The 9,359-nt window shown below is 50.8% G+C and overlaps 1 pseudogene; it reads right to left on the reverse strand.

Moving 5' to 3' along the window:
* Nucleotides 1-1,509: 1,509 nt before the first annotated feature.
* On the reverse strand, nucleotides 1,510-2,749 carry LOC123152900 (F-box protein At2g02240-like; annotated as a pseudogene).
* Nucleotides 2,750-9,359: the final 6,610 nt, after the last annotated feature.

Raw genomic sequence — 9,359 nt, forward strand, 5'->3', positions numbered from 1 at the left:
AACCTGATTGCCTGGAGTGCTCGGAAACAGGCTACTGTCTCGCGTAGCAGTACTGAGGCTGAGTATAAGGCTGTGGCCAATGCCACATCAGAGATCATCTGGGTACAGTCCTTGCTTCAGGAGTTAAGTATACCCCAATCACAGCCTCCTGTTCTTTGGTGTGATAACATTGGTGCTACATACGTTTCTGCAAATCCGGTATTCCATGCCCGAACGACACACATTGAAGTTGACTATCACTTTGTGCGTGAACGTGTCTCTCAGAAGCAACTACAGATCAAGTTTATTTCTTCCAAGGATCAACTTGCTGACATCTTCACCAAGTCATTGCCTTTGCCACAGTTTGAGACTTGCAGGTGCAATCTTACCCTTCTAGATTCATTAGAAAGTGGCTAAGATTGAGGGAGGGTGTTAGACTGTATTTACATGTGTATATTGTAACGTTGTATACCACCTCATTATATATATATATATATATATATATGTGTGTGTGTGTGTGTGTGTGATAGGCCACCCCTAGAGGGTTGTGCCAGTTCCCCCCAAAGCCTATTGTCTTACACTTACCGAATTACTCACACGTGATGATCGGATCACAAGATGAACTCACTGAAGAAGACATAAAGAGGAATGCTCTATTTGTTATATGTTTGACAATAGTTGACGGCTGAGATACACGATTAAGGCCCTGTTTGGTTCATAAGTCCTAGGACTTTTTTTAGTCCCAACTTATAAGTCTCAAGTCCCTAAAAAGTCTCTACCTGTTTGGTTCCTGGGACTTATAAGTCTCTATAAGACCATATTACAACTATAAGTCCCTATAAGTCTCTCCTTAAGAGTCTTATTTCATAAATCCCAAATACCTACTTTAAGTCCCTATAAGTCCCTCCTGTTTGGTTTAGATGGGACTTATAGGGACTTATTTAAGTCCCTAGACCAATAAGTCCCTGAAAACAAACACCCTCTAAAGGTATGACTAACTTGGAGAGGGATTGCTGTAGTGATGATGGTGGCAGCTAAGGAGATGAGATGGGAAACAGCAATGGCAAGGGTTGGAAGATGGCTCTGGTATTCTGTTTCGCTAATGGTGCTCTCTTTGTTGGGATTCTAGAGTTGACCCCTTTTATAAAGGGTGATAAGTTGGACCTTCTGGAACTCGGTACAAGCGTTCGCTCGTACCGAACGCCGTCTTGCACTCTGGTTGCTTTGTTGTGCCTCCAATTCCTTCCTTTCTACCTTCATTTCTTTTACCTCATAAGTGATGTTTTCTTTCCATGTTTAGGTCCCGCGGAAACATATTAAACCGGAGATTTCACGTTCTCTTGCATTCATTACTCATTAGTGACAATATCGGAGTGAATTTCTCAAAAATTATGGGATTATCTGCTTTAAACAACGGTGTGATGAGCGCAAAAACAACACCTTATCACTCAGAGTAGGCCATCGCAGCCACTGGGTTGTGTGTCCCCCCTGTCCACCAGGACTGGCTAGGACTCGGGCATGGATGCCTCCTCAAATCTTATGCCTAATCTCAATACTCTGCACGATAAGACTGTTCTTCCTTCTCAAATCTTTCATCTCTGACAGACCGAAGGACACGTCCCCATCTTCATGCCCCTCGCAAACAAACTTGCCCAGCTCCAGCTCCATCCAACCATCAGCTCTTTTGCAAGGAAGCGTTGCATGACAGTTCCGTCGCATGCTTCTTTGTGGGTTAGGTTGGAGGCAGACCTTGCGGGTTTGGTGGGAGCCTCCAACGCTCACTGATGCCTTCTGGATTGGCAATTCTAGTCCGTAGTAGCCGTCGGCCAACCCATATGAATCGTTGAGTAACTTGTACACCATGAACACTGATTATGTTGAGCCTTGGGAGAGCATCTTGCTATCTATCTTGCCGCGGATATACAGCCAACAAACCAGTCTGAGTTCAGCACTCTCGGAAAACCTAGGGTCGAACACATATACGTTAGGATTAGTAACAAAGATGAAGACCAAACGATATCATAACCAAGTTGGATAAAACCCATCTAGCACAGAGGGATAAAAAGTTGCAAAGCTAACTGATGATAGGAATTAACTGCTACTCCCTCCGTTTGATCTAAATCCACGACATTTATTTTCGGAGTGAGTACTTTCTTTCATGATGGTTTAATTCCACATACATATATAATGTAGTCTTGACTCAGTCATGGGTCACGATTAAATATTTCGAGTGTATACTAGTATGGAATTAGACGTGCATCATTGTTCATTGACCAACATAATTAAGCTAGCTGCGACGGAACTCAAAGGACAGAGTAAGGGAAGGAAGGAAGGTACCTGGAGTCGGCGAGAGCGCCCCATCCGATAGACAGCTCCCTCGCCGGCACCATGTAGCACCCGGCGCCGGTCTCCCTGTCCAGCCACATGCTCTGGATGCGACCAATTGATTAGCTCAGAAACAAAATTTGTTGTTGGGCTGGGTGATCCGCCTAACGTGTGTACGTACCACGAGTCCGCCTGGAAGCAGGACGGGGCTGACGGAGAGGCGGAGGAACAGGTCCTTCTTCCTGCATGGCAGCTGCTCTCCGTCAGCGAGCGGTGGGAGGTCACGATCGCAGGGTAGAAAGCAGGCCCAGACGACGTCGGAGTCAGCCGCCCCGCGGAAGGCTGGGGAGATTGCTGCGGCGCGGCAGGCATCTCGCGGCGACGTGCGGGATAAGATTGTCGACAGGAGCTCCTCGGGCAGGCGCGTGATCTCGCATGCCTCCATCTCGTTCTCCTCCTCCGGAGCCGGCTTGGTCGGTCTCCTCGGCTCCATCTAGTTTTAGTTTTGGAGGTGGAGGAGACGACTATCGACGAAGCACTTGCAAGCGGAAATGGAAGGAAATTGATTTCATTTTGGGCGAAGCAACTGCGTTTGAAAATGTCAAGTCTTGTCGAGGTCTTTGCAAAAATCCATTTGGGCCTTCCATCCAGTGATTGGTTGAGAGTCGAGACCCAGCAGGCAAGAGTACTCCAAAGTCTTTTGAAACCTAGTGTAAATTAATGAAGCTATCAAGACTTGGCGGGTCGGCTCAGGTCAGCGGCTTTGTTTTACTCCATCGATTCCAGTGGATATGTTCTGCTGTATATTTTTTTTTCAGGGGGAATAGGGTGTTTTTATTATTACTCAAAATCAAGTGGCAATCCACCTTACAAAGTTCTGCATGAAATCCACACAGCTGTCCGATTCTCACACCTGCCAAAATTAGCTACAAAGTGGCTCACATCATTTTGTTCACGCTTCGCATGTGTGATCTTCATCTCTGTCATCATGTAGTGTTCTCAAGATAGTATCCACCATCATTGTGTATCGCGATCGCCCTGCATGTCCTTGTGAAATCAGGTTCTTGGCCTCTGTACATTCAGTCTCCGGTACAATTCACAGAGAGGTCCACTGCAAGGTGAATGTGAGCCCTCATTGCAGGCGGATTGCTCTATATCCAGCGCATCGTCAAACACAAGGACCGGCCAGCTGAAAAAAAGGATGGCACCTCTATCATCACAATATCAGGCAGCCTCAGTGAATAAGTTGCATGCACATTTCATGAATTTACTACAACCATAAATTTAATCAATATAAAATATAGATAATGTGCGATGAAATATTATCGCTGAATTCATATTCGGAGAAAGTTTTCATTGGTATAATTTTTAAATCACGTAACTAATGACGGTGGTGCATCCTCTTAGGGACTTTTTTGGGCCCTGGCCCATCTTATCAAAATGTTTTTTGCAGTGATAGGGCCGCTGCTATGTATTGCTCGCTGCAAGCAATAATACGGCTCGCGTCGCCTCGATCGTTGGCATGGTGGGCCGGCCCACTAGGGTTCCTCCAACGCGTTTTTTTTGTATTTCTCCAAAAAAAAATGTTTGCATGTTTTCCTTCTGTTTTTCATAAATTGAAATTTATTTATGAATTTAAAAAGGTTGAGAAAATAGAAAAACTCACGGATTTAATAAAAATATATGAATTCAAAAGTCAAAATTCACAAATCTAAAAAATAGGAACTAAAAAAACTACGAATTTTGTGACAAAGAATGAGACAGGGTGGGAGAGCGCGAGAGTGAGGGAGGGTTGGAGGGAGAAAGGAATATGATAAAGAATTCACACAATGCCTACTAATGTCTATGAGAATATCTAGAAGTATACATTGATATTGAACCACTAGAATACGTATTCTTTCCTGTGACATCGTACTGGCTATTAACTAGTTAGTCTATAAAAAACTAAATTTCAGAATACACGCATGCCTTAGGGCATCTCCAGCCGTTGGCCCCCCAGGAGGGGCAAAAAATCACCCCCTGGGGGCGCACCGACGCTAAACCGCGCACTGGGGGCGTGATGCCCCCCAGTCGCGGCCCCCCACGGGTTTTTAAAGTGTTCGAATTCGGCGCAAACAGAACGCAAACACGGGCGAATTCATTCAAATTTAAACATATTTAACAAAAAAAAAAAAAAAACTACCGCGGGCTACCCCGCCGTCTCCCTCGCCGCCCGCCTCGCTGCCCGCCCACGCGGTTCTACATGCCAAGGAGGCTGTAGAACCGTGTGTAGTCACCGCCGTCGTCGCCGTCGTCGTCGTCGTCGTCGCCCCCGCCTACGCCTCCGCCGTCCCTGCTGCATCCCTTCCCCGGTTGGCGCGACGGGTTGGACGGTCCGGGGGCGTCATCGTCGTCGTCGTCGTCGCTGTCGAGGACGACGATGCCGTGCTCGTCCTCGCGGCCACGCTTGCTGGCGGCGATCTCCTCCAGGGCCCGGCGCTGCCGGACCATCTCGTCGCGGAAGTAGTCGTCCCGCGCCCACCGCAGGGCGTCCTTGTCGGAGAAGCCGCGCCGGGCTATCTCCTCGTACTATGAGGGGAGGCCGGGCTCCGGCTTGGGCTCGACGAGCACGAAGCGGCCGGTGGGGGAGGCGTTGTCGCCGATGCGGACGCCGGAGCTGCGGGTGCGTGCGCTGACAGGCGTGCCCTGGGGCTCCGGCTTGACGGGGCGGAGGTGGAGGCAGGGAGAGCCACCGGACGAGGAGGAGGACCCGCCGGTCTCCATGCGCCTCGGCGTCCAGGAGCTTTCCCGACGGCGTGAGAAGGACGTGGGAGCGGGGTACTCGAGGCGCGGCGTGTTGCCGCCCTCGATGTACTCGAGGACGGCCTCCAACGTGCGCCCGGGCACGCCCCACCACCGACGCCGGCCGGCGGCGTTGAGCCTGCCGGAGGGCACGACGCCGTTGGTGGCCTCGAGCTTATCGGCGTGACGGCGGCGGAAATAGGGCTCCCAGAGTGGGCTGTCGGGGACGTACCGTGGCCCCTTCCTCACCGCACGCGGCAGGGACGAGCGGATGCGTGCGATCTCCGCACGCCGCGCCGCGCCGGTGGGTACCGGGGGCACCGGCACGCCGCCGGCGCTGATCCTCCATGCCCCGGGCACCCGCATGTCCGGCGGGACCGGGTACTCGGCCTCGAAAAGGAGGCGAGCTTCGTCCTCGTGAAGATGGCGGCGGCCGAAGCCGTTCGCCGCCACGCCGTCGCCTGGGAAGCACTCGGCCATGGGTGTGATGAACTGGAGACGGCGAGAGAGAGGAGAGGGAGGAACGACGACGGCGAGAGAGTTTGAGTCGCCGAGTGCGCTGGGCGCGTCTTTATATAGGTCGAGGCGCCGCCCGTCTGCGTGCCGCCGTGTGTACACGTGGCGGGCGAGGGAGGGCGAGGGAGGGCGAGGGACGCGCGTCATCCGGTCTTCACTGCGCCGCCCGTGAGGCATCAATGGCGCAGGCTGACCGGCGCGGCAGCGCGCGACAGCTTTGGGATTGATTCGCCGCGGGAAACGAGGCGATGAGGACGACGAAGGGGCGAGAAGAGAGCCGTATCCCTGACGCGGCGGGCCCGCGGCTGTTTCGCGCCAAAACAGTTCGCCCCGGCGCCCCCCAGCGCGCCGGGTTCGGTCTGGGTCCGCCGGCGCTGTTTTCGGCCCAGGCCGGCGAAAATCGGGCTACTGGGGGCGCGACTGGGCCGATTTTTCGGCGCCGGCGCGAAAGAAAACGCCTGGAGAGGCCTTCCTGAGGGCGCGGCTGGAGATGCCCTTATCGACTAGAATGAAGGTACTACAGCTTCCCTAAATAATAACAGACAACTGTTTTCCATTGTTGCACGGTCAATTGTGAGTTCTCAAGTGACTTGGTTGATGTTATTCATGAAATGCATGAAAAAAATATCAAATAGTTGTTTTCGAAAATTAAGACCCTCACTTGCATTTATTTATATAATCAGAAAAAGGTAAACAATGTCTGAGAATATAAATTTGGCATGGCCATGATACGGCCTGAAGTCTTTGCGTTTAAAATTTTAAACAGTTTCACAAAAGTTGGACTATACATTGTTTTCTAACTGGAGTACGTATCCTTTGAACTTGAAATTTAAAGTATATCTTGATGTTACACTATTATGCAATTCGAGCTAATTGTCTGTGTGTTGCAATCGAGGCACACATATTTTAGTAGTTCAAGATCAATTGTGTCCCACATAAATATTACACCAAGCATATTCTAAATTTTGGTAAGATTTGATTTGATTTATTTGAGTATGAGTAGGAAAAGACAAGGAAAGTTTTAATTTAATTGAGGTTTTGGTAAGATTTAATTTGATTTGGCTATGGGTGGAAGAAGGCAATTTATTTTTGGTTTAGTTACGTCTTGATAATATTTGATTTGAATGTGTTAATGCAGGATGTGGGGAGGGAGAGTTGGACGTATGAAGGTACAAACCCCAACTTACCTCTGATAGTAAGAAAAATACATATTTATTTTCCATTTAGCGAATATATAAAAAAAGCAAACATTTGCTAGGAAAAGTTCAAATTAACCTTTTTACCTTATTGGTAATTATTTATATGAAAGTAAATATGATCGATGAGAAATAAAACTTATTCTATTGGATGTAACTATTTCGAGTGCGTCCGCGAGCAGTGATGAGACACTACTCAAATAACTTTTTCTGCCTCCGAACACCTCATGTATGAAATTTTAAAATCATAAAAATATGCAAAGAAAACATCCACGTAGTATGTAGATCAACTAATCCTTGACCACCTAGGCTCCTGGCACATAGGGGGCAGACGCAACTCAGACTCCTCCTCTACCTCCGCTACCACCTCGTCGAAGAGCATGTAGGTATCCACTTGTTCTTGCTGGAGAAAGCGTTGGTTGGACTCCACGTACGCCTCATCTTGGATGGACTTGAGGATGACTGTCTGCTGCACCATCTCTGCCGCTTGGGCGATGGGCCAAGGCCTCCTCCTAGTGAAGCCTGTTACGGGTGCCGGCTCCTCCTCTGGATCCGTCCTCCATCTGCTTCGGTTGTTGATCCCCCTTCCTCATCCTCCTCCTTCGTCTCCGGTGGGTCCGAAGGCAGGTCTGCTGCGATCTGGGCGGTGCGTCTCACCCGGATCTCATACTCGATCTGGAAGCGGCGCTCCGGCGTTAGCATAGCATAGGGCTGGGGACACCAACCAGCTTAAATAGCTGGACTTTGGCCTCGGGCGGCAAGCCGGAGGGGCGTCACGCGGCGTTCAGACCCCCTTCGGAGGAGACGCCCATCAGACTGTTGGTGTTCTGGGCGATTCCGTGTGTGACCTGGCCGAAAGTCCGACATGGAGGATGCACTTGGGCCTCCTCATATCTGCTCCATATTTAAGCTAGATATGAGGGATGCTGATCTACCCGGTCATTTAGGGCGTGTATGGTTGCCCGCATGCAGCCCAACCAGGCTCGCGCGGGATGTGCGCGGCCTGTTTGGTTGGCTGGGCTGCATGCGGTTTGAGGTCCGCACGAACCTCAAAGCAGCCTATAGCCTGGCCCGGCGGAAACTGCCGAATCGACAGTTTCTCGCGAGCCTGGTCGCGCGTGGCCGCGCGTGCGGGGCAGTTGCACGCCTCGGGCAGCGCGGGAGACGGAGGCGACGTCTCATTACTCGCCCCCACTCTCCTGTCACCGCCCAGGCGCACTGTTCCCACCGCTCCCTCTCTCTCCCTCACTGTCCCTCCCTCTCCTCTGCTCCGATGGCTCTGTCACGCCCACCGCTGCGCCACCCTCTGACCCCAGTCGACCAGCGCATCGCCAGCATCCAGGAGCACTGGCTAGCCGGGCTCCAGAACTCGGGCCGCGACCTAGCGTCGGCGCTGCGGGCGTCGTCCCCCATCTGCTGCCGGCCTCCACGAGCGCCGGCCAATGCGGTGCCGGCCGCTCCTGCTCCGCCGCCGATTCCGGACCTCGTGGTCCTGGGCTCGGCGCCGGCGCCGTCGACGGAGCAGCCCCTTCTTGGGACACCATTGGGCTCGGGGGTTTTCTTGACCCCCGTCCAAGGGTTTTATCCGGTCGACGGGCCGTCCTTCTCGACCTCCAGCATGGTGTTTAGCACAGGGCCGATGCCGCAGGCCGTCGCCGGGGCCGGCTCGTCCTCTGCTCCGCCACCTCTATCGTTCTCGCCGGGGTTTTCACCCCGGCCTCGGTTCGCCACGGCTGCGCGTGCTCCGATGAGTCAAATCCCCTCAAATCTTGCTCCTAGATGTAGATTTGCGGTTAATTTCTTAGGCATGTGCTAGGATTGATATGATTCTAGCAGATCCGATTGGATGCGATCCCAATCGAATCCAATCGGACTGATATGTTCTTGTTTTGTACAGTGCTTGTGTTCATGCTAGAATGCTAGTAGCTGTGTTATATGCTAGATTCATGTTCATGCTAGAATCCTAGAATCATGCTAGTCCGAGTCCTACTACATGCTAGATTTGTGCTACATGCTAGTAGATGTGTTCATGCTAGAATCATGTTCGTGTTGAGTGATGAATGCTAGAATCATGTTGATTGATGGCATGTTCATGTTAGGATCATGTCCTTGTTTCATGTTGCATGTTGAAGCTAGGGTTTGTGCCATGAGTGGATATTATACGTGCATGTAGTAGGACCATTTTAGGATGGTTCCAAATCTGCATGGTTGCACATGGGTGCTATTGGCACTTGTTGTTGCTATTTTTAAATGTTTTGTTGTTTAGGATAGTGCAGTGATCAGCACTAGTTGCAGCAAAAAAGATGCCACTGATCAGTGACTTGCCCAACAACAAGTGTCCTAGGCAAATGCCACTTATCAATGACACTTGCTGTTGGGCAAAATGGCACTTATCAATGGCACTTGCTATTGGGCAAGTCACTGATCATTTTTATTGATCAGTGCCATTTGCACTACAGCAAGTAGATTAGTGCTCTTGCCCAACACCAAGTGCCACTGATCATTGCCATTTGGCCATGAGCATATGCCACTGATCAGTGGCACTTGCTGTTGGGCATTCTA

This window comes from Triticum aestivum, chromosome 7A (assembly GCF_018294505.1).
Source record: "Triticum aestivum cultivar Chinese Spring chromosome 7A, IWGSC CS RefSeq v2.1, whole genome shotgun sequence".
NCBI classification, from domain to species: domain Eukaryota; kingdom Viridiplantae; phylum Streptophyta; class Magnoliopsida; order Poales; family Poaceae; genus Triticum; species Triticum aestivum.